The 21,435-nt window shown below is 40.5% G+C and overlaps 1 protein-coding gene across 1 annotated transcript in view; it reads left to right on the top strand.

Annotated features, from left to right (window-relative positions):
- Positions 1–21,435, top strand: part of RGS6 (regulator of G protein signaling 6) — a 465,615-nt gene that overhangs the window by 25,727 nt on the left and 418,453 nt on the right. The gene's annotated exons all lie outside the window — the stretch shown is intronic.

The following is a 21,435-nucleotide window of genomic DNA, read 5'->3' as shown; positions in this document are numbered from 1 at the left end:
TACATGAATGTTCTTCGAACTGATAGTACGTATAAGAACTGGTCCAGGTGCTATGGGAAACTCTGAGGTATGTATGTATTAGATGTTGACAATTGGTGAGAGATATACAAGTAACTGTAATAGAGTCTACCCATTCATTTCCAAAAGAGACGTGCAGGTAGATTGTTATATAATTGCAGCGGAGGGGGAGATCACTTCCAGCCTCAGAGGTCAGGGATGGGCTGGGAAGAAATGGTCTTGGTACTCAATTTTAAAGGATGGGTGAGATTGCTTATTTGGCAAGAAGGTCATTCCAGATGGTGAGACGTGCTCTGCAAAGGCAAAGAGCTGGAGAAAGGGAACAGCCGCCAGAATCAGTTAGCTTGGGCATAGGATGAGTTACTAGACGTAAACGGAGGTACGATTTTGGGAAGACAGGCTGGATGGAGCCAGATTTTTAGCATGTGGAATCATAGGCAATTTAATCGTGGAAAACTTGTGGGCTGGGAGTTGTAAAATCAGCATCTGTTTGGGATTATGAGTCTTGCCCCCGTGTGGCAAATGCATTGTTGTCAGGGTAGATTGCAGGCTCCAAGAGGGATATTTCTGTGTCTGTGAGAAAGGTAAGGAGGACACTAATCTAGCAGGGGACATGCCCTTCGAAATTGAGCAGGACTGAGCAGAGGTTTTAAAGAGTCAGAATTAAAAATGACTTGGAAACGAAATGAATATGGAATCAGGAGGTGAATAGTGAATCAGAGATGACTGGTTTTTTTGACCTTGGGTTATAGAAAGACATTGGTGTTATTAATTCAAATAGAGACAGTTGGAAGGATACATTTTAAAGGAAGGAGATAAAGCACATAACTTTTGTGTGCATACTAAATTTAAGGAAATAACTGCTTCTTATATGCCTTTTGAATGTTTGTTTGTGACAATTTAATCTAACTGTATTACATTTTAAGAAAAATGAGTTAATGTTCATTCATTTCACTAAATATTTGACTTGTCTGCTGGGTTCTGTGTATTCTGCAAGACTCTGTGTTCGATCTCTGGTCATCATATGGGCAGTGTTGAACTAGATATTTCTGGATGATCAGTATGGTGAATTTTTCTCTTTTCTGAGTAAAAATAGAACTCTCAAACTGTTCCTGCTTCCAGTCTCAAATTCCTTAATTCTTTGCTTTGCAAGAGACTGCTTTGATGACCTGTTTCTGAGAGAGATGCTTACTAAGTTGTGGTAAAGAAAAAATAGTTTAACCGGGCTAGCCAATTAGAGAGCCATACAGAATAATGGAAAGATTTTTTTATTCATCATTACCTTCTTAACTCCCCAAACAGAGAGACCCTATGCCAGCCTTGCAGGAACATGGGGTTTGGAGTCAGACTTGTATTAAAGTTGCAACTTTGACACTTCTTAGAGGTGTGACCTTGAGTCACTTTTGTCATTTCTGTGAGCTTCAGTTTCTTCTTATAAAAAGAAGAAAGATAACTTGGGAGGAAGGCTAGTACCTAGTGGGGTTATTGTGAAGATTCATTTAAACAGAGTAAGGCGTCTGACATCCTGCTTGGCCTGGAGGTGGTCCTTAATGAATGCTTCTTTTTCTTTTAGCTTTAGGTCTTTTTAGAGAGAGAGTAACACTGGAGAGGAAATAATTTATAAAATGTGTAAATGTTGATGCTGTTAATAAATTGGCCAATGTACGTTCATACAGTGAGTTGCTTTTTTAAGACACAAGAAAACATTACAAATATATTTAGTTTAGGAGATTGCAAATCCATGGATTATTAAAGGTTAATAGGAAATGTAAAGGTCATGCCATTCAAACACCTTTCCCCCCACCGGAATGTTTGCTGTTACATGGAAGTGAAAACTTCCTACAAGTTTGTGGGAACTTAGTTTTAACTTTTTATGCAGTAATAGGGGACTCTTTTTTTTGGTTTTGTTTAATTTAGAAACAAAGTTGTTAATTGCTGTAGTTCTTTAAAGAAATGACCACTTAGTCATTAGTTTTCTATCTTGGAAATATACCTTGCTTCCTCATGACACACTCGTGGGTGGGAGGTACGTATGTGTTCATGTTATTTGATATATTAGTTAATTGCTATCAAAGGGATATTGGACCTGTTCAATCTGTGAGAAAGAAGATACACTTATTGCCGGTGTGGGTCCAGGATCTGGAATCATGTAAACCTAGTTAAGTTAAGCCATGGTTGTGTTGGAAACCTGGGCTATTCACCTAGTTCTCTACTCTCAGTGCCGTAGACCGTTGGCTATGGCCAACACTTACCTACTGCTGGACGCTCTCTTCAAGGTGTAGCTAAAGATTGATCCCTGAAACCAAGGTCAATTCAAACATTTACTATGGACGTCCTCTGTGTAACAACCTATTCGAGGTTGTAGCTATAAAACCGGACCTTTATGTAAAGGTCTACAACAAAAATGTACATTTAAAAAAACTGTGCAAACAGTGCTTTCATTTTGTTTTCGCTCCCTTGTTTGTTGTCTCTTCCTCTTGTCAGACATTTCCAGTGTGAAATTTTTGCTTGGATTGTGTTGTGTTGATTCAGATGCTGACATTTAAAAAGCCAAGTCTAGAGAAATGGAGCTTTTGGGTAAACTTCCGCGTATTAAGCAGGATGATTATGTCCATAATGTTGCTGTGACTTTTAAATGCCATTTGGGATGGTGACCTTCTGACACATGAGTAATGATGGGTGGGTTCCTTAGGCTCACACATTTCAGAATACTCTTCGTTTTCTTTTCATGTTTTCTATGTCATTAACCATAAGAAGTTGTACTTTTCCAAGGCATGATTTATATATTGGTTTAAACAGACTTTCTAATTTAGTTTTTCATCCTTCATATTCACATTTTGGATTAAAGGTGTGTATGAAAAATGTATTGGTGCCATTAAAAATCTATTTAAAAGAAAACCTTAATTATTCATTAAGCCGCCTGGACCTGTTAACCTTTTTTATATTCCTGGGACCAAAAGATCCCCGGTCATTGAATTGCCCAATGTAGTGATGATATCTGAACCTGGCTGTATATTAGATCATTTATAAAAATTATAAAAATGCTGATCCTTAAAAGACTCCCCCCCTCCAAAGATAGGTCTGAGTTGGGTCCTAAGAATCTGAGTTTTAAAATGTTGGAGCTATCTCAAAAAATTAAAAAAATGGCACTGCCTTATGACTCAGCGATTCCACTTCTGGGAATATATCTGAAGAAAAAAGCACTAATTCAAAAGAGTATATGCACCCTATGTTCATTGCAGAGTTATTTATAATAGCCAAAATTTGAAAACAGCCCAAGTGCCCCTCAGTAGATGAGTGGATAAAAAAGATGTGGTACATTTACACTATGGAATACTATGCAGTTGTAAAAAACAAAGATCTCTTACCCTTTGAGACAGCATGGAGGGACCTGGAGAGTATTATACTAAGTAAAATAAGCCAGTCAGAGAAAGACAAGTATCACATGATCTCACTTACATGCGAAATCTAATGAATAAAATAAACTGATGAACAAAATAGATCCAGACTGACAAATGGAACAGACTGACAAATCTCAGAGGGAAAGAGGGGTGTGAAAGAGATTAACCAAAGGATTTATGTCATGAATATATGCATAACCCATGGACAAAGACAATAGTGCGGTGAAGGCCTGGGGGTGGGGTCGGGTAGACAGGTGTAGGGTAGAGGGGGTTAATGGGGGGGAAAAGGGGGACATCTGTAATACTTTCAACAATAGAAATAAATTTAAAAATAATAAAAAATAATTTGGAAAAGGGAAGAAAAATGTAATAATTTAACATTCAATAGTTAAAGTCTCTTCTTGGTGATGTCATGTTTGGTTAACTAATAACATTTCAGATATTTGTTCAGTTATCCTTCTGCAGTACCGATTGTATGGTAGAGAGCAGCAATGTTCAACTAGCAGCATGGGATATTGTCAGTAATATATCGTGTCACAAATGACTTAGGAGGTTTAGAGGAGAAGAAAAAGCCAGTGTTCATGTGTATCGAAGGGGTCGTTAAATAGCATGCCACTGCTAGCTTCTGGTTATTAACTCTTCGTCTTCTAGAATCTGGGTCTCACCTTGGTGTTGCTCTGATAGCCCAAGGCCACTTCCCCTAATGATCTAGGACCCTTGAAGTCCTGGACAGAGATTGGGTTAGGCATAATTCCAGAAAGTAAATGTAGCACTATTTTAGTTACAAAGGCAGCTGTATGCACCCTAGCCTGGAAGAGGCAGGGGTGGGGAGAAAGCTTGGAATGGGGCATTATTCTGGAATTCATAAAAGGCGCTTGTAGAGGCCAGCACAAGCGAGTCAGGGAACCTGCAGACCCTGCTGACCAAGGCAGGAGGAAAATGAGAAACTCATGAGCAAATCTAAATTGAGTGTCATTTGTCAGCCAGACACTGTTAGATGCTAGGAATGCAAGACGGGGGCTATTTCCGGAATGAACCCATAGGCCAGTGGGGCAGAGATGGGTATTTAGACAGTTGCAGTGCTTGTAAAGACCGGAATTGTAAAGGTCTGGGAGGAGACAGAAGGGTGATGAGGTGCATATCAGGAGAGAGAATGGTGATGTCATGGAAGACATCCAGAGGGTTTGGCACCTGCTTTAATTCTTGAAATATGACTAGAATTAACCTGGCAGAGAAGGGGAGAAGAACCGAAGGAGGCAGGAGGACCAGCACATGGAGAGGGACAGAGCTGCGATGTGGTATGCTGAGTTCTGGAAGCTTCAAGTGGCTGTTTACATGGAGCTGGGTTTCTGTGATGAAGGGCTGAGAAATAGCTCTGGATGGGCAGTTTAGGGTCAGATCATGAAAACCTTGTACATCAGGCAAAGAGTTTGGATGTTGTACAGGTATCTTCCCTCCGTGCCTCCACACCCGTGCTCAGCCCCTCTACGTGCTGCTTGCATGTGGACATGTACCCGGCTTCTGCGACCTCTGACTTTCTGTTGAATTTGGCCAGGAGAAGCCTGGGGAGAGATGGGAAGGAGGAAAAGGCAAAGTTGGGGTATTTCTCCCCCTGGTTCCCTCTCTGCAAGGTCTTGCACTGGCTGTGTCCCTTGACTGAAGGTCATTGCTCCTCTCAAGGTAGAATGCTCTTCTCTTCTGGGTCCCCATAACCCTTTTCTCTGCTCATCCTCATGGTCCTTGGGGTGGTTCCAGTTTGTATTAGTAATCTATCGGCAACAATTTACCTCCCCCCACACACCCCAAACTCAACGGTGTGCATACATTTATATGTCCTGGTTTCTGTGGGGGCAGTAATCCTAGTGCACGTTAGGTGGGTCCTCTGGTTCAAGGTCTCTCACAAGGCCACCGTCACGATGTGGGCTGAGATTGCAGATTCATCTGAAGCCTCAGTTGGGAAAAAGGTCCAATTCCAAGCTCGCTCAGGTGGTTACTGGATGGATTCAGTTCCTCGAGTGCTATTGGAAGGATCACCTCGGTTTCTCACTGGCTGTTGGCCAAAGCCTACTCACAGTTCCTTGCCACATGTGCCCCTCCCTAGGGTAGCTCATGTGTAGCAGCTTGTTTCATCAGAATGAGCCGCAGAGAGGAGGCAGAGGGGGTGGGGATTGGTAGTGGGAGTCTCACTATTTCATAACCTAATGTTGGACACAGTGTCTCATCCCTTTGTTAGGAGCAAGCCACTAGGTCCATCCCCAGGGAAGGGGTTTATGTAAGGGCATGAGGACAGGAGGTAGAGCTCTCTGTGGGCCAGTCTAGAAGCCGTGTATCACACTGTTCTACTTCCTCAGGTCAGAGCCTCTTGAGCGCTCCCCTATGGCTCCCCTATATCCTTTAGATTGAAGAACCTTTATATGTGGTCCTTATTGAAATAAACCTTCCTTGAATTGTCCTATATTATGTGTGCCATCTGTTTACTGATAAGGCTGTGACTCATATAGGTATTATTCCAGAAGCAAGAAGAAACCATTGAGACCCTGTTTTTCTTCATAAGGAAATTTTCCAGGAAAGGATTTGAAGCAGGAGATGGAGAATGGGAATATGAAGGGACGGAGTAAGGGAAATGACAGGATTGTAGGCAGAAGGATAGTTTAGCAATTTTCCAGGAATTCAGGTGAGGAAAAAATGACGTCCAAACCAGAGGCAGTGGTAATGGAGGAGCGATGTGTTGGAGAGATGGTTGTTACAGAAAACCGGAGAAGAACCAAGCAACGCTTAGAAAGATGGAGTTACATTTATTGTTATTATTACATGCAGGCCCAGAGGAAAATGTCTCTTAAATTCTGGGCGAAGTCACACAGGAAGTTTCCAGTATTATATGTTTTTTCCTCCTTTGTCTCCCAAATAAGGATTTTTCCGGTTCCCTTTGCAAGCTCTTAAAGGGCCCTATGTGCTGAGGCTTTGAGACCTCAACCAAAGGCTTGGCCTGGCGCCAGCACTGATAACTTCATCTGGGGAAGGTTTACGGCCTCTTTGGAACAGGGAGTAGCCTTATTTCCTTATTATTTAAGCAAGCAAGCATTTACAGAAGCCAAAACAGCAGGATTAAAATTTTAAACAGCAGTTTTTTTATAAGATGGATGCTTCAGTTGGAAGGTAGGATCAACAGGACTTGGTTACGGATAAGATGTAGGGAGGATCTGAAGTTAACAAGAAGGAACGAAGAAGGATCTTTTTACTAGGTTATGCCTGGGAACTGTTAAAGGTCTCTTGGAACCAACAAAATTTTGAACCAAATACTAACTGTAGAACTGGATGGCCTGCCCCTCTCCGCCTTGTATGTAGGTAAATCAATATTTTCATGGGAAAACTGTGTAATTGGACCAGGATATCTAGGTATTTATTGGGGCTGTGCCATTGGTTCACTTTTGGCCGTGCACAGGTTATTTCTCCGTTTAGTCCAGTTCTGTCATTTGCAAAGTGAGAGGCTAGCCAGACCGGGTGATCCCATAAATATTTCAGTTCTAACATTCTAGGTCTTCCATTAGCTAAAATAAAGAAATGAACATTTTTATTATCTGTTTATTCTTTCATAGACTCCTTTGCTTATTTTCTGCCTTTATAATTTTCTTTAAATAATTAACCCAAGCAAAACTTTCAAAATAGGTAACTCAGTATGTTTCAAACAAATGCATTTTGGTCTTGAACATTTAGGATTTTCTTCCATTCTTCTCTTTTTTTAAGCATTAAATAAAATTCTCAAGGTTGAACTTTAGAGAGTGTTCTGGGTAACGAATTTAATTGTTCAATCTACATTTTCAGATTCCTTTCATTAATTATTTTGAAGGTTTTTTTTATTGCTGCAGGAAAAAACTGTTCTGTTTTCCTTTTCCCCGAGGATTAGGCTTGTCAAGGGGAAAATTCCCCATTCTGTTATTTTGGTTGGCAGGAGATAAGAGAACAGGCAAGTTCTAGACCAGTGGTATCAGTGTCCACAGATGATAGGGATGCTATTTGTAGTGTGGGGAATATACCACCATGTGGTTTTATGATGTGTTAACATGAGTATAACTTTCTAATTTAAAAAAGGCTTAAGGCTTTTTTTTTTTTTTCATTTCAGAGTCTAAGATTTTGCATTTTAGCAGACAGTTTATTAGCCTAGCTATTGACACTCCTGTGTACTTACACTATGGAGAACATGAATGGCTGCAGAGTCCAATTTCTCAGTAGTTTGAACAGGAAAAATGAAAAGCTAATAGCAGTGACTGGAAAATGAACATGCTAAAATCATTGGGGGGGATAGGAGCATTTTATTTTAAAAATCTGTTTGTCAATAAAAACTGGAAATGGACAGACTTTTTTGGTCAGCATTTCTACTTCTAAAGTTATTACAATAAGGGAATGAAAAAATACACAAAGACAGAAATCTATATATATATAAAAAAACCAGTGACCTGAACGCCAGAACGAACAGAATGACCAGAACGACCAGTTGCTATGACGCCCACTGTGGCCTAGCCAGCTGGCCTGATTGGGGGTGGGGCTGGCTGGCCAACTGCCCATGCCCCCTCCCCCTGGCTGGCCCTGCCCCCAATCGGCCCCCACCACTCCCATCGGGGGCAGGGTTAGCCAGCCAACCACCCAAGGCCCTTCTCCCCAGTTGGCCCCACCCAATCAGCTCCCATGGGGGGCGGGGGCGGCCATCTAGACACCACCTGTGCATGAATTTGTGCACTGGGCCTCTAGTATAGATATAAATATTCATGTACACCAAAAGAATATTCATGCCTCTGTGGTCAATAATATCCAAAGATGGAAATAAATAAAATATCTAATGGAAGGAAATTAGTTAAATAATTATAGTGGGATAGGAGTCATATTTGGGATGATCCCACAGTAAGGTTACTGGATTTTTATTTGGTAGACCTGTCTTGAAAAGAAGATTACTGACATCTTAATATATGTCAGATTGAATATTCTTTATTTTTTAAACCCTACAAGACTTTACCATTTTTGTTTTACAGAATATTTTTATTTGATAAATATAATGGTCATGTATATTTCTAAAATTATGGTTTCATTGCTCTTATTATTTTCTGCATCTCTGTGCTTACCTCTGTGATCATTTTTATTTTGTCTGAAGAACTAACTACCTTTAGTATTTTCTTTAGTGCAGTTCTACTGGAGATAAATTCTCTCAGTTTATGTTTGTCTAAAAGTGTCTGTTTCATCTTAAGTTTTTGAAAGGTGTTTTTTTTTTTATAGATATAGAATTCTGATTGTCAGTTCTTTTCTTCCCATACTTTGGTGATAACTCATTGTCTCTTGGCTTCTGTCGTTTTTATTAGGAAGTTAGCTGTCAGTTTTATTGCTATTTTTTAAATGTATTCTCATTTTACATTTGAGTGCTCTTAAGATTTCTTTCTTTTTTAGCAGTTTTACTATGAGGTATTATCTTATTATTTATTTATTTTCCTTAGAATTAATAGCAATTTTAAAAATTTGATTGATGCTTAGAAAATTCTCAGCCATTTACTTCTCAAATATTATTAATGCCTAGTTTTCTTTTTTAACTCTTCTTGGGGTTTTGTTCATATGTTATGACTTGTTCTCTGTGTTTCATGTTTCTTATACTCTTTTCTGTATTTTTTTATTTCTTTCTGTTTCAGTATGGATATTTTCTATTAACTTATCCTCAAGTTCATTAATTCTTTCCTTAACTGTATCTAATCTATGGTCAAACCCATTTCATGGAATTGTAACTTTAATTATTGCTTTTCTAACTTCTAAAATTTGTATTTAATTCCTTTTCAGAGTTTCTAGTTTCATGCTAAAATGATTTATTTTGTCACTTAATTCCTTAAACATATTAATCATAATTATTTTAAAATCTATATTTGATACTTCAAAATCTTTATCACTTTTTCTAGCTTTTTTTAAAAAAATTAAGTTCTGGACACTGTTTATACAACTAACATTGGAAAAATAATTTAAGGCTCTGGGAAAATGTTATCTTACTCAGAATATTTGGTCTTGTTTCTTTTTTCTTTTCTGTCAGTCAGTTAGGCTAGGAGCTGAGCACCTTAATCTAAACAGGCACAGATATTTTTGTAGCTTGATTTCAGTTCTTGTGGGGGCTAGTGTATTCTAGATCACCTTTACTCTTGGAAGAGAGCTCTTCTGGTCCCAACCAAGACCCTGGATGTTCACTTCAATTCCTCATTTTTGCCCCGTAAGCTCCATGAGATTGCAAAAAGAACCGATCTCCTTCTCAGTCATGCCTTTTGCTAAAGATTTTGGCAAAGCTCTTTAAGAGGAAAAACAGCTCTAGTTACTAGCCTCACCTTCTTAGCTGTCTTTTTCTTTCAGATCTTGGCATCAAAATTCTTACTCTCTTAGTAGCTCTCTAATGTCTTCTAACATTTTTAACATTTTTTAAAAAACCTTTCTAGTTACTCTCAACAGGAGGGTAATTCTGAAACATTTAGTTAGCCATTGCTACAAGTAGAAAATCGGAACACTGGCTTTGAAAGAAGATGGATCTGTCTCTTTAGCCTACCTTTGCTCTTAAATTGTTTAGAAAAAACATTTCCTAATTGTTTGTTGGTCTGGGTGTTGGTAGAGATGAAGAAAATGGAGAGAAACTTGCAGTGTATTTAGGAAGTGGATCAACATGGATTAGGACGTCAACATATTTTTGAAGGAATACAATTTAACCCACAACAATATCTAATTTGCCTCTGCCTGAAGCTTAGTGCTCTTGCAAAACCTAAATCAACAAGTAGTGTATTTATTGAGCCCTTGCTTCGGGCAGGGCACTGTACTTTATTCCCTACTCACTGTAGTATGGGGGATAAAAAGTAGTATAGCACATGGTTGCTGTCCTAGACAACTTTACAGTCTAGTTGGGGAGACCAAGAATGATGCAAGATTGAGGAAGAAAATAGGCATTTATTGGCTACCAACTGTATCCCAGATACTGTGCTGGGTGCTGTACATACACTGAATCATTTAATCATCGGCATAGCTTCTTAGGTAGAAGTAAATAACTGGTATTGGCATTTGAATCTGGGTTTGCTTTATGCTAAAGCTTGTGGGTGTTGTTGTTGTTGTTTTTTTTTTAATTGAATGATGTAAAAAAAAAAAAAAAGACAAAAGAGTTCCCAAAGCTGTTTGTAATTAATGATGGGAGAGTTGGTGTGGGCAGAGTGGGCTTACAGAGGAGGAAGAAATTTCAAACGACCTGAATTGTGTCCTTAAGAAAGGGTAACATTTGGCTCAGTAGAAAGGAGTTTAGAAGTGATTTTAGGTGATGAGAGATGTATGACCCAAAGTGTGGTGATAGAAAGCATAAGACACATAGGAAACAGTATATTTTCTTACTGAATCTAGGACTTTTACCTGATGTGCTAAAAGCCTCATTGTTCATATGGGAACCCTGAAGGAAGAAAACAAAACACTTGTGGTTCTGAAACGCACATGGTAAGATATTGGTAAAGCTGAGCTTTCTGCCAACTGATCTTCATTAGTTCCTTTTCTTTAAAAAAGTAATTGTTTCCCATTTTAAAAGTAGTAATTCAATTCTTAAGAATTAAAGCATGAACTATAGGAAAAAACTGTCACATATGCCTACCACACAAATATGATGACAGTTAACATTTTGGTCTGTTTCCTTCCAGTCTTTTAATTCTTGTCAGTAATATACTGTACATATAAAAATATATAAGATATAATTATATGGAATACATATGTTAACCTAGCAGGTAATTATAGTATATGTACTATTTTATGTTTCCCTATCATATCTCAGCACTCATCTGTGCCATGATATATGTCATCATAATCATAGTTTTAAAGGTTACATAATATTCTAAGTGGATAACCTATCATAATTTAAGCAGTCATTCTCTGAGTTGTTACTAATAGCAAAAGTTAGAATTCCTAGGTCAAAAGGCATGAGCTGTGTCAGAACTCCTGATGTACATTGTTTTCTAGAAGGTCAATATTGTTTTCTGCATAGTTAGGCTGGGCTTCCCTGAGTGGTGGTCAAAATTCAGTGTCATTGAGTTACAGGACGAGAGTGAGGGGTTTTATAACCCTTAGGGCCAGTGTGCTCTTTCCTCCCTACTGCGAAACCAGATCCCCATCCCAGTGTCTCACTAGCTTTACGGCATCGCCCTCCTCTCGAGAGCCTCAAGGCTGGGGTTTTCAGAAATTTCCAACTTGGAATCTCTCCAAGCCTTTGGCTATTTTGCTCCCTATTTGTTTTTCTTAAGCGACTAACTAGATCAGAAGAACATTTCATCCTTTTTTCACTCCCCACGGCATTTTTCTTGCCCGTACCACTTCTGCCTGCAGCTTAAAAACCATGGGGTTGCTTCTTATATTTTAAAGCTAAATACAAAAGCACAGTTCTGAGGAGCAGCCAAGTTTTGTAGCCAAGTTTGAGGAATAAAACTTTAAAACAGCTCTTCTGTCACACACTTGAGATGGGAGGCAGGCTTTGCTATAAATAAGTCACATTCCATTTCTATCTCATCCTTTGCAGTCCTCTTGGGTAATGTCTTCTGTAGATGACTATAATATTCTCTAACTCCCCACTTGCCCCTTGCAATCTTCCATGTGATATCTCATTTTGTGGAAATGGTCAGTAGTTCTGGGGTTTAGGGATCCTGTAAGAGAGAGGAGTAGAACTTCCCTTTTATTCTACAGAATTAGGTGTCATGAACTAGAGTGGCTGACTCGTTCGAAACCACACTTTCTCTGTAACATGCTTAGTAGCTGCCTGTATTAGTTTCCTATGGCTGCTGTAACAAATGGCCACACAATTAGTGGCTTAAAACAAACAAAATGATTCTCATACAGTTCTGGAGGTCAGAAGTCTAAAGTGATTTGGCAAGGCTATCTTCCTTCTGGAGGCTCGAGGGGAGAATCCATTTCCCATTTTTTGCTGCTTCTAGAGGCTCCCCATTTTCCTGAACACATGACCCTATGTCACTCTGACCTCTGCCTCGGTCATCACAGGTCCTGTTCTGACTCTGACCCTCCTGCCTCCTCATAGGAACCTGTGATGACACGGAACCTGCCTAGATAATTAGGATGAGCTTCTCATCTCAACATCCTCAATTTAATCACACTGGCAAAATCCCTTTGCCACGGAAGGCAGTGTATTCACAGGTTTTGGGGATTAGGATATGGGCATCTTCGTTGGGGGAGGGGTGGAATTATTCTGTCTACCACCACATCTATCTTAGAAAAGGGAAGGAAAATAATTTTGGGATTTAATCTTTTTTTCATGAGAGGGAGGGAATGTGCCGAAGGATTGGTTTTCCTTTCAGTGTTTGAGATGTAGATGCGTGGCAACCTAAATTAAGTCTGGGACATCCGTTGGTATGGGCTGAGGTCTATCTGAGGGCAGAAGAGAGGAGCCTTTCAGAGACGGGCAGTGTGGGATGGGGGTGATGTCTTAGTGAAAGCCCTTCCTTCCTTTCTTATGGAGTGCCCGTATTAGGCCCTGCGTGGGGCACTAACAGGCCCTTATCATTGAGGGGAAATGACCAAGCAGGTACATTCCGAATAGATGAAGGAAAGTCTCCACTATTTTAGCCCCATACAGTGTGGCTTCCTTATAGGACTGTACTATCTTCAGTTATGTTCTATTTTAGAATATATAACAATTATGGTACTGAGCAGTATAATTAATCATCATGTTCCTCATGGCTGGCCAGCCAGTACTATAGACCATGACGTTACTTTTTTTTTAAGTAATTACTGCAAGTGCTGGCAAAATGCACTTCCCTTAGCCTGAGAGGAATGAGAGTCTGCTTGTTGACTCTCCTGAGGCCTCCCTTTCCACCATTTTTTATGTGACAGTGAGGAGAGGTGACACGTAATGGCCCCCCAAAAGTGATAGTGTTGGCAGTAAAACTTCCAAGGAAGAGCATGCCTCTGGGTGCTAAAATGACTCAAGGCAGTTTAGTCCCTCCAAGGAGCAAGTCAAGGAAACAGATGAAAAAGGCCACCTGCCCGTGAGGGAATGGAGTGAGCTTTTTCTTTGTGAAAGGAGTGATTAACATCATAACCTCACTGTCTTTCCGGAAGGAGGGGCCAGTAGTTGAAAAAGCAATCGACTGTCTTCTGTGGCTGATGACATGTGCTCAGCACACTATGTACCCTTGGGCTTGCCCTTCCCCAGGCCAGGTTTTGTAGTACATCCAAGCTAAGGATAGACTTTTACATTTTGAAATGGTTGGGGAAAAAAAATAAAAAAAGAGAGAAGCAATATCCTGCCACACATGAAAAGAATGCAAGTTTCACTGTTCATCAGTCCACTTTTATGGAAACACAGCCACACCATTTGTTTACCAGTGTCTATGGCTGTCACAGAGATTGACCATAGGAGCAGCAAAACCTAAACTGTTAATTAACTGGATGCATATAGAGATGTTTCCAGGCTCTGCTTTTGGGAATTTGGAAGAGACTGAAAAAGCATGTGGGAACATACTTGTTGGGACAATATTTCCATAGGAACAAAGACCCAGCGATTCTGCATAGTGCTGACTCATGTCCAGGAACTCCTGGAGGGTCTCGCTGGAGAATGGGCATATGAGATAACTCAGCACCAGGGCACAGTCACCTGCTCTAAGTCATACACAAGTCCTGCCACTTACTCCTTGGACAGTATGCTTCCTTTCCTGATGGGCCACAGAGTTTATTCCGGTACATTATTGAAGATATTTTGGGTTTTGGTTGTTTGTTTTTTAAATAAAAGCAGAGCATATTGAGTGCTGGAAGTGTTGAGCTATGTTCTGAAATATCCCTGTAGATCAGTGCCAGCTACCTACATTTCAGAGGCAGTGTCCAAATGGCTCTCATTTTTCCGGAAGCCACTTCATCCAGGCATTGGGCCAGTGCTCTGGCACGCGACTGCTCATGCGGACAGCACCCCTGCAAGATCATTGTTATCCCCACGCCACCCACGGGGAAAGGGGCTTACAGTGGGTAAGCCTGGGGTTCCGCTGTAAGTGTGCAGCCACTTCTTCACAAGACCTGGATAACAGGCCACCTCCTGGGGAGCTGCTCGATGCTGGTCTTTTCTCTAGGTTAGAAGGGCTCTCACCTCATAAGCAAAATGATCTGACCGCTGAGTTCTAGTACTCAGTGATATGCTAACTTCCATCACTTTGGGCTGTTTCTGTATCTTGACTGTTGGGAATAATGCTGCAACGAACATGGGAGTGCAGATGTCTCTTTGAGATACTGAGCTCCTTTTCCTGCGGATATATACCCAGAAGTGGGATTGCTGGATCACATGGTAGTCCTATTTTAATTTTTTGAGGAATTTCCATCATGTTTTTCGTAATGTCTATACCAATTTACATTTCCACCAATAGTATACAGGGTTCCCTTTTCTCCACATCCTTACCAACACTTGTTATTTCTTTTTGGTCATAGCCATCCTAACAGGTGTGAGGTCATATCTCATTGTGGTTTTGATTTGCATTCACAATAGCTAAGACATGTACACAACCTGTGTTTGTCAGTGGAGGAATGAATAAAGAGAATTGGTCTGTATATGCAATGCAGTTAGCCAAAAGAAAGAAAGTCCTGCCATTTGTGATGATGTGGATAAACTTGGAGGAAATTATGCTAAGTGAAATAAGCCTGACTGAGAAAGGCAAATACTGTATGATTTCACTTATATGTGGAATCTGAAAAAGAAATAAATTAGAACTCATAGAACCAGAGAGTAGTAGTTGCTGGGGGGCTGAGGGTGGGGGAAATGGGGAAATGGGGGAGATGTTGGTCAAAAGGTACAAGCTTCTAGTTATAAGTTGAATAAGTTCTGAGGATCTAATGTACAGCATGGTGACTATCCTATCTCATAAAAAGGGAATATGCTAATTGACCCTCACGCTGTTGCAGAGATGGCAGCACCCACAGCCAGTGAGGAGGGAATATGCTAATTGACTGCCCCGCCCTCAAAGATGGCGGTGCCCACAGCCAATAAGGAGGGAATATGCTAATTGACTGTCATGCCCTCAAAGATGGCAGCACCCAGTCCCCTCAGCCCTGCCAGGGCGCCTGCCTCTGGAGTCCCCCAGTCCCCTCAGCCCCCCAGCTGCCCAGGGCCAGCCCAAGGCACAGGCAAGCCTCGGATGGTGACTGCCCAGCCACCCAGCCACCCAGGGCCTCCCGAGGCTCAGGTAACCGGGGCTGGCCAAGGCTTGCGCTGATGGCAGTGGCAGCAGCAGAGGTGTGATGGGGGCTTTGCCTTCCCCTGATCACTGGGTCACCTCCCGCCCCTGAGGGCTCCCAGACTATGAGAGGGGGCAGGCCGGGCTGAGGGAACCCCCCATCCAGTGCATGAATTTTCATGCACAGGGCCTCTAGTAATTAAAAATATTATATTGTGTACTTTCAAGCTGCCAAGAGAGTAGATCTTAAGCCTTCTTACCACACACACACACACACACACACACACACACACACACTAACACATAACTACATGAGGTGATGCATGTGTTAATTAGCTTTATTGTGACAAATATGTCACAATGTATACGTATATAAAATCATCACATTGTATTCTTTAAATGCGTACATTTTTATTTGTCATTTATACTTTAACTAGAGGCCCGTTGCACGAAGATTCGTGCAAGAATAGGCCTTCCTTCCCCTGGCTTCGCTCCCGGCTGCCCAGGAGCCTGCAAGTCCTCGCTCCCGGCCGGAGCACCGCTCCTGTAGCTCCCTCCGCCCCCTGCCTTCCCCCTCATAGAAGGTGTCCCACCCCGCCTGGTTGCTCTGCGCCTGCATATGCAAATTAACCCGCCATCTCTGTCAGGTTAATTTGAATACTCCTGATTGGCTGTGGGTATAGCGGAGGTACAGTCAATTTACATGTTTGTCTATTATTAGGTAAGAAATTCAGAAAAAGTATTAACTCCCAGTTAATAGTTCCTTCTATGGGGACAGCAACCTGCAAGATCATTGTTACCCCACACTGCCTATGGGGAACGGGGCTTACAGTGGATAAGCCTGGATATTGGCTGTAAGTGTGTAGCTACTTCTTCACAGATCATGCCCTCTAACCAAACCTGGATAACAGGCCAGCCTCCTGGGGAGCTGCTCGATCCTGGTCTTTTCCATATCTTCCATCTTATGTGCATGAAAGTCCTGCAATATTACTTATCTCTATTTTGTAAATAAGAAAAGTGAGGCTCAGGAAGGTTAAAAGACTTGTCTAGGATCAACCAGCCTTTAGTGACAGAGCCAGACCTTCTGACCTAGGGTCTGGCATCCTGTACACTACTTCTCATCACTTCTCTCTGAGGCAGACCCAGGCCTTCAGCCATAGAGCCATGTCGCTCACACTGGCCTTAGCAGAGGACTGTGAGCAGTGTAGGCATTGGGTATTTAGGTTCATCCTAATGGTGGTCACCAACTGACCTCCAAAGGTCAATTTCACATCCTGGTGATTTTGGCATGACATTAAAATTGTGACTATGTTGAATACAGGGTACTATTGAATCTCTTTTTCTTCCTCACCACCACATCTGTTGCTTGTGTCTCAGCCCCAAACAAAACAAAACAAAACAAAACAAAACATAAGCAAAAATGGATTTCCATTCATGTTCCTCTTACCACATGGCTCCAAATAAGGGAGGGCATAGTGCACGTGTTCTACTGAGCAAAAGGCTGAACAATTGCAGGGAGAGGCATTTTCAAAGAAGGCTTGTGTTCTGTGGGACATAGGAACATCTCATTAATCACAACGGCTGCTTACAGCTGCACAGTTTTTAAAACAGCTCATCTTGGGAAGATTTTAAATACTGGAGGGGATCACTCTTGATCACCTTTCACAAGCACTCTGCACTGGTTTTGCCTCGATATCCACACATTCCTTCTCAGTCTCAATCACTGGAGTAGCCTCCTCCACCCACCCTATGAACCCTTGACTCGCTCTTCTTATGCGTGCTGTCCTCGAACAAGCCCCTGCTCTCTCCACACTGATTTGGGGATTTTCCAAATCGCTGTCCCTCTCCAAACTCTAAATGCCAACATCCAGCTGCCAAACGAACATCTCTGAATCCTCCTCATACACTGCAAACTCCACAGGTAGAATGAAACCCCTTGTTTGCGCATCTGAGACTATTCACTGTGGGATGCAGTGGTTGGTGTAATGTAATTCACCCAGTTAGCATCTGAGTAAAAACCCAAACTTGATTCTCCTTGGTAAGAATCATCACTCACCCCTCTATGCCATGTAAATATTTTCATTTGTTTGTGTGTTGCGTTTTGTGTCTGTTTCCCTGTGATCTTATAAATGCTTGACATCAGGTGGGCAATAAATAAATGTTTGGTTGACAGACCCGCTGATTAAGCATTCCTGACACACATCCCCACATCTTCCCCAGATGAGATTTGGTGCCACATGACTTCTTACACTGGGTGGGTTGTGTCACTCATCTTTGGTGCACAGACTGGTAGTGTCTCTTTAAGCTTTACAAACATATTTATCTTAAGAATTATTGAGCTTGGCTGCTGTCCAAATCATGTAACAACTCTGCTATCACATTTCCCTCTTGCTTCTTGCTCCCCTCTCCCCCCATTTTTCATATTCCTATCTGTGAGAGAGAATGAGAAGAAATGAAGAATACAAACCCACATTTCTCTCACAATTAAAAATTAAAATATCTTTCCATTTTGTTTTACTATTAAATGAGTTACTTCCCCTTTTCTCTGTCACAATTAAAATGGTTTCTTTTTTTTTCTTATTGCAGGAATGATTCATGTTTACTATAAAAAAATCAGAAATTATAAACACAAAGAAGGAAATAAATGTATACCCCACTCAGAGAGCTATAGTTTTCTATTAAAGTACCTACCTTCCATACTTCTTTTGACATACACATTTTAAGACAAATGGAGACTTAAATTTACTTATTTACTGTTGGGGAACTTCTTTTCACTTAATAAACTTGGTGCATTTTCCCATAATAGGTAAATATTCCTCTAGATCAGTGGTTGGCAAACATTTTTTTGTAAAGGGCCAGGTAGTAAAAAACTTTGTGGGACCTACTGTTTCTGTTTGAACTACTTACCTCTGCTGTTGTAGTGAAAAAAAAAAAAACAGCCCAGATAGTATGTAGATGATTGATGACTATGTTCCAATAAAACTTTATTGATAAAAAACAATCATGGCCAAATTTGGCTCATGGTCTGGGCTGTAGTTTGCCTAGAACACCATTTTAAATAGCTAAATAGTATTCTACTTTATCAATATGGGATGATTTACTTAACCAATCAGTTAATAGCTAATGGTGTTTGAGAACCTAGGCTGAGCTGGGCACATTGCTGGGTTTGCTCTATTTGCTTTTCCTGTCCACAACCCTGTGATGTGTCAATGCCATTCTTTCTATTTAAAAGATGAAGAAACTCAAAAACAGGTAGAAATTTGCGTAAGGTTAGATGGCTAGTAAATAGAAAAGACAAAATTTAAATGTTTGATATTTTTAGAGGCCAATACTTTACTACTCATATTTTTATGCACATTGGTGGTTCTTTCCTTAGGATATAGTCCTGGAATTAGAATAACAAGTGCATTTTAGGCCTTTGATCTGTGTTGCCAGGTTGGTATGCTTGGCTGTTATATATCTCAGGTGGTACATACCAGAGGTGTTTTCCTCACACCCTTACGTATATCAGGAACTCTTTAAAACCTTAGTGATAATACCTCTCATTGTTTTAAATCACATTACAAATTAATTATGCCCATGGTCGGCAAACTGCGGCTCATGAGCCACATGCGGCTCTTTGGCCCCTTGAGTGTGGCTCTTCCACAAAATACCACGGCCTGGGCGAGTCTATTTTGAAGAAGTGGCATTAGAAGAAGTTTACGTTTTAAAAATTTGGCTCTCAAAAGAAATCTCAATCGTTGTACTGTTGATATTTGGCTCTGTTGACTAATGAGTTTGCCGACTACTGAATTATGCAGATGAACACTTACCGTATATATAATTCTCATCTATGTTTCTACTTAGGTGAGTTTCTCATTCATGTCCTTTCCCCATTGTTCATTAAGAGCACTTGTCTTTTCTCTTGATTTGTTAGAGCCTTTCATACAAGGGACTCCTTTGTAGTTTTAGTTGAAGCCACATTGCTTGTTATTAAAATGGCCATTTACTTTAAAGAGATATCGTCTTTACAATTGGAGAGAATTAAACAGAAAACTGTCCAGTTTTAACATAATAGCAATAGTCAGACTTCTAGAATTAAAGAAATAAAACCCTCTATAAGGTAAGAGAGAACTTACTTCTGTTGGGGAACTTGTCCCTTTAGTTCAGTCTCTTAAGTCACTAGGATTTGTGTTCTTTAATTGGAGCTACTGCTTTGCGGTGGCCATGGCAACACATCTTAGCTGTCATGAACTGCACACACCTTGACAAAATATTTTTTAGTGAGTGGCTTGTAGATGGAATTCATTATCCAATGTGTTCTTGAAGAGTCTAGATGAATTAATGGGTAGTAGACCCATAATTATATAACAATAGCAGTAATAAAAATAGTGAAATTAACAGTTACCATCTACTAATCACTTACTGTATTCCAGCCACAATGTTAAATACTTTCTATTATTTCATTTGATCTTCACAGTAATCCTAGGACATAGATATTCTTATTATCCTTATTTTATATGTGAAGAAACTGAGACACCAAAAAGTTAAGTGGCTTTTCCTGGGCTGTGTAGATGGCAAGTAGTGGAGCTGGATACTGGTCCTGATACCCTACTGTTTGAATCTTACAGGCTTATTACAGAAGGACTTGGGGGATATGCTTACTTCAACAGTGATAGCATGGGTGGCAAATATCTTGATTGTCAAAACGGCAGTCAGCACTAATAGACTAAGACAAAACAAGGATCGATGGGCTATATATATAGTGAGTATAAATCCAGAACTTTATAACTTATGCTCTTATTAAGATCAGAGTTATTATACTTTGTTGTATTTAAAGAGTCCAGAGGGTAGCTGCCCCAATATATTCTCTTGAACTTCTCCTGAGGACCACCGAATTGGAAGAGGGTGTCTGATGAGGAAAAGGTAGCGTCATAAGGCTTCTTAGGCAGTAGGAAAGAAGAACCACCTCTTTTTCTTTCAACATTATTGAGGTGTAATTGACAAATAAAATTATATATGCTTAATATTTAATATAGTATATTGAATATTACATATGGTATAAAACATGATCACTTGTTATATGTATACATTGTGAAATGATGACTACAATAAAATGAATTGACATCTGTTACCTCACATAGTTACTCTTTTTTTCTTTTTTTTGGTGATGGGAATACTTAGGATCCACTATCTCAGCAAATTTCAGGTATGCAATACAGTATTATTAATTACTAGAGGCCTGGTGCACAAAATTTGTGCACTGGGGGGGAGGGGTTCCTCAGCCGGGCCTGTGCCTTCTCGCTCCTTACTGCCCACCTGCTTGCTCCTTACTGCTCCCACCACCGCTGCTGCGCTCGCCAGCCATGAGCCTGACTTCTGGCTGAGTGGCGCTCCCCCTATGGGACCACACTGACCACCAAGGGGCAGCTCCTGTGTTGAGTGTCTGCCCCTGGTGGTCAGTGCGCGTCATAGCAACCAGTCTTTCTGGTCATTTCGCCGTAACAGTTGCTTAGGCTTTTATTATATAGATAGTCACTATACTGTACACTAGATCCTCAGAACTTATTCATCTTTTAATTGAAAGTTTGTACCCCTTGACAAACAACCCCCTATATCCTCCACCCCTTAGCCCTGGTAACCGCCATTGTACTCACTGGTTCTTTTGTGAGTTCAACATTTTTTTTTTTTTAAAGATTCATCATATGAGTGGGATCATATAGTTTTTATCTTTCTCTGTTTGGCTTATTTACTTAGCCAACTGTCCTCCAGGATCATCTGTTATTGCAATTTCAGGACCTCCGTCTATTTGTATGGCTAAAAAATATTCTGCTTAATAT

Source organism: Eptesicus fuscus, chromosome 5 (genome assembly GCF_027574615.1).
Source record: "Eptesicus fuscus isolate TK198812 chromosome 5, DD_ASM_mEF_20220401, whole genome shotgun sequence".
Lineage (NCBI taxonomy): Eukaryota > Metazoa > Chordata > Mammalia > Chiroptera > Vespertilionidae > Eptesicus > Eptesicus fuscus.
The sequence above is the reverse complement of the archived record's forward strand: the minus strand, read 5'-3'. Positions and strand labels throughout refer to the sequence as shown.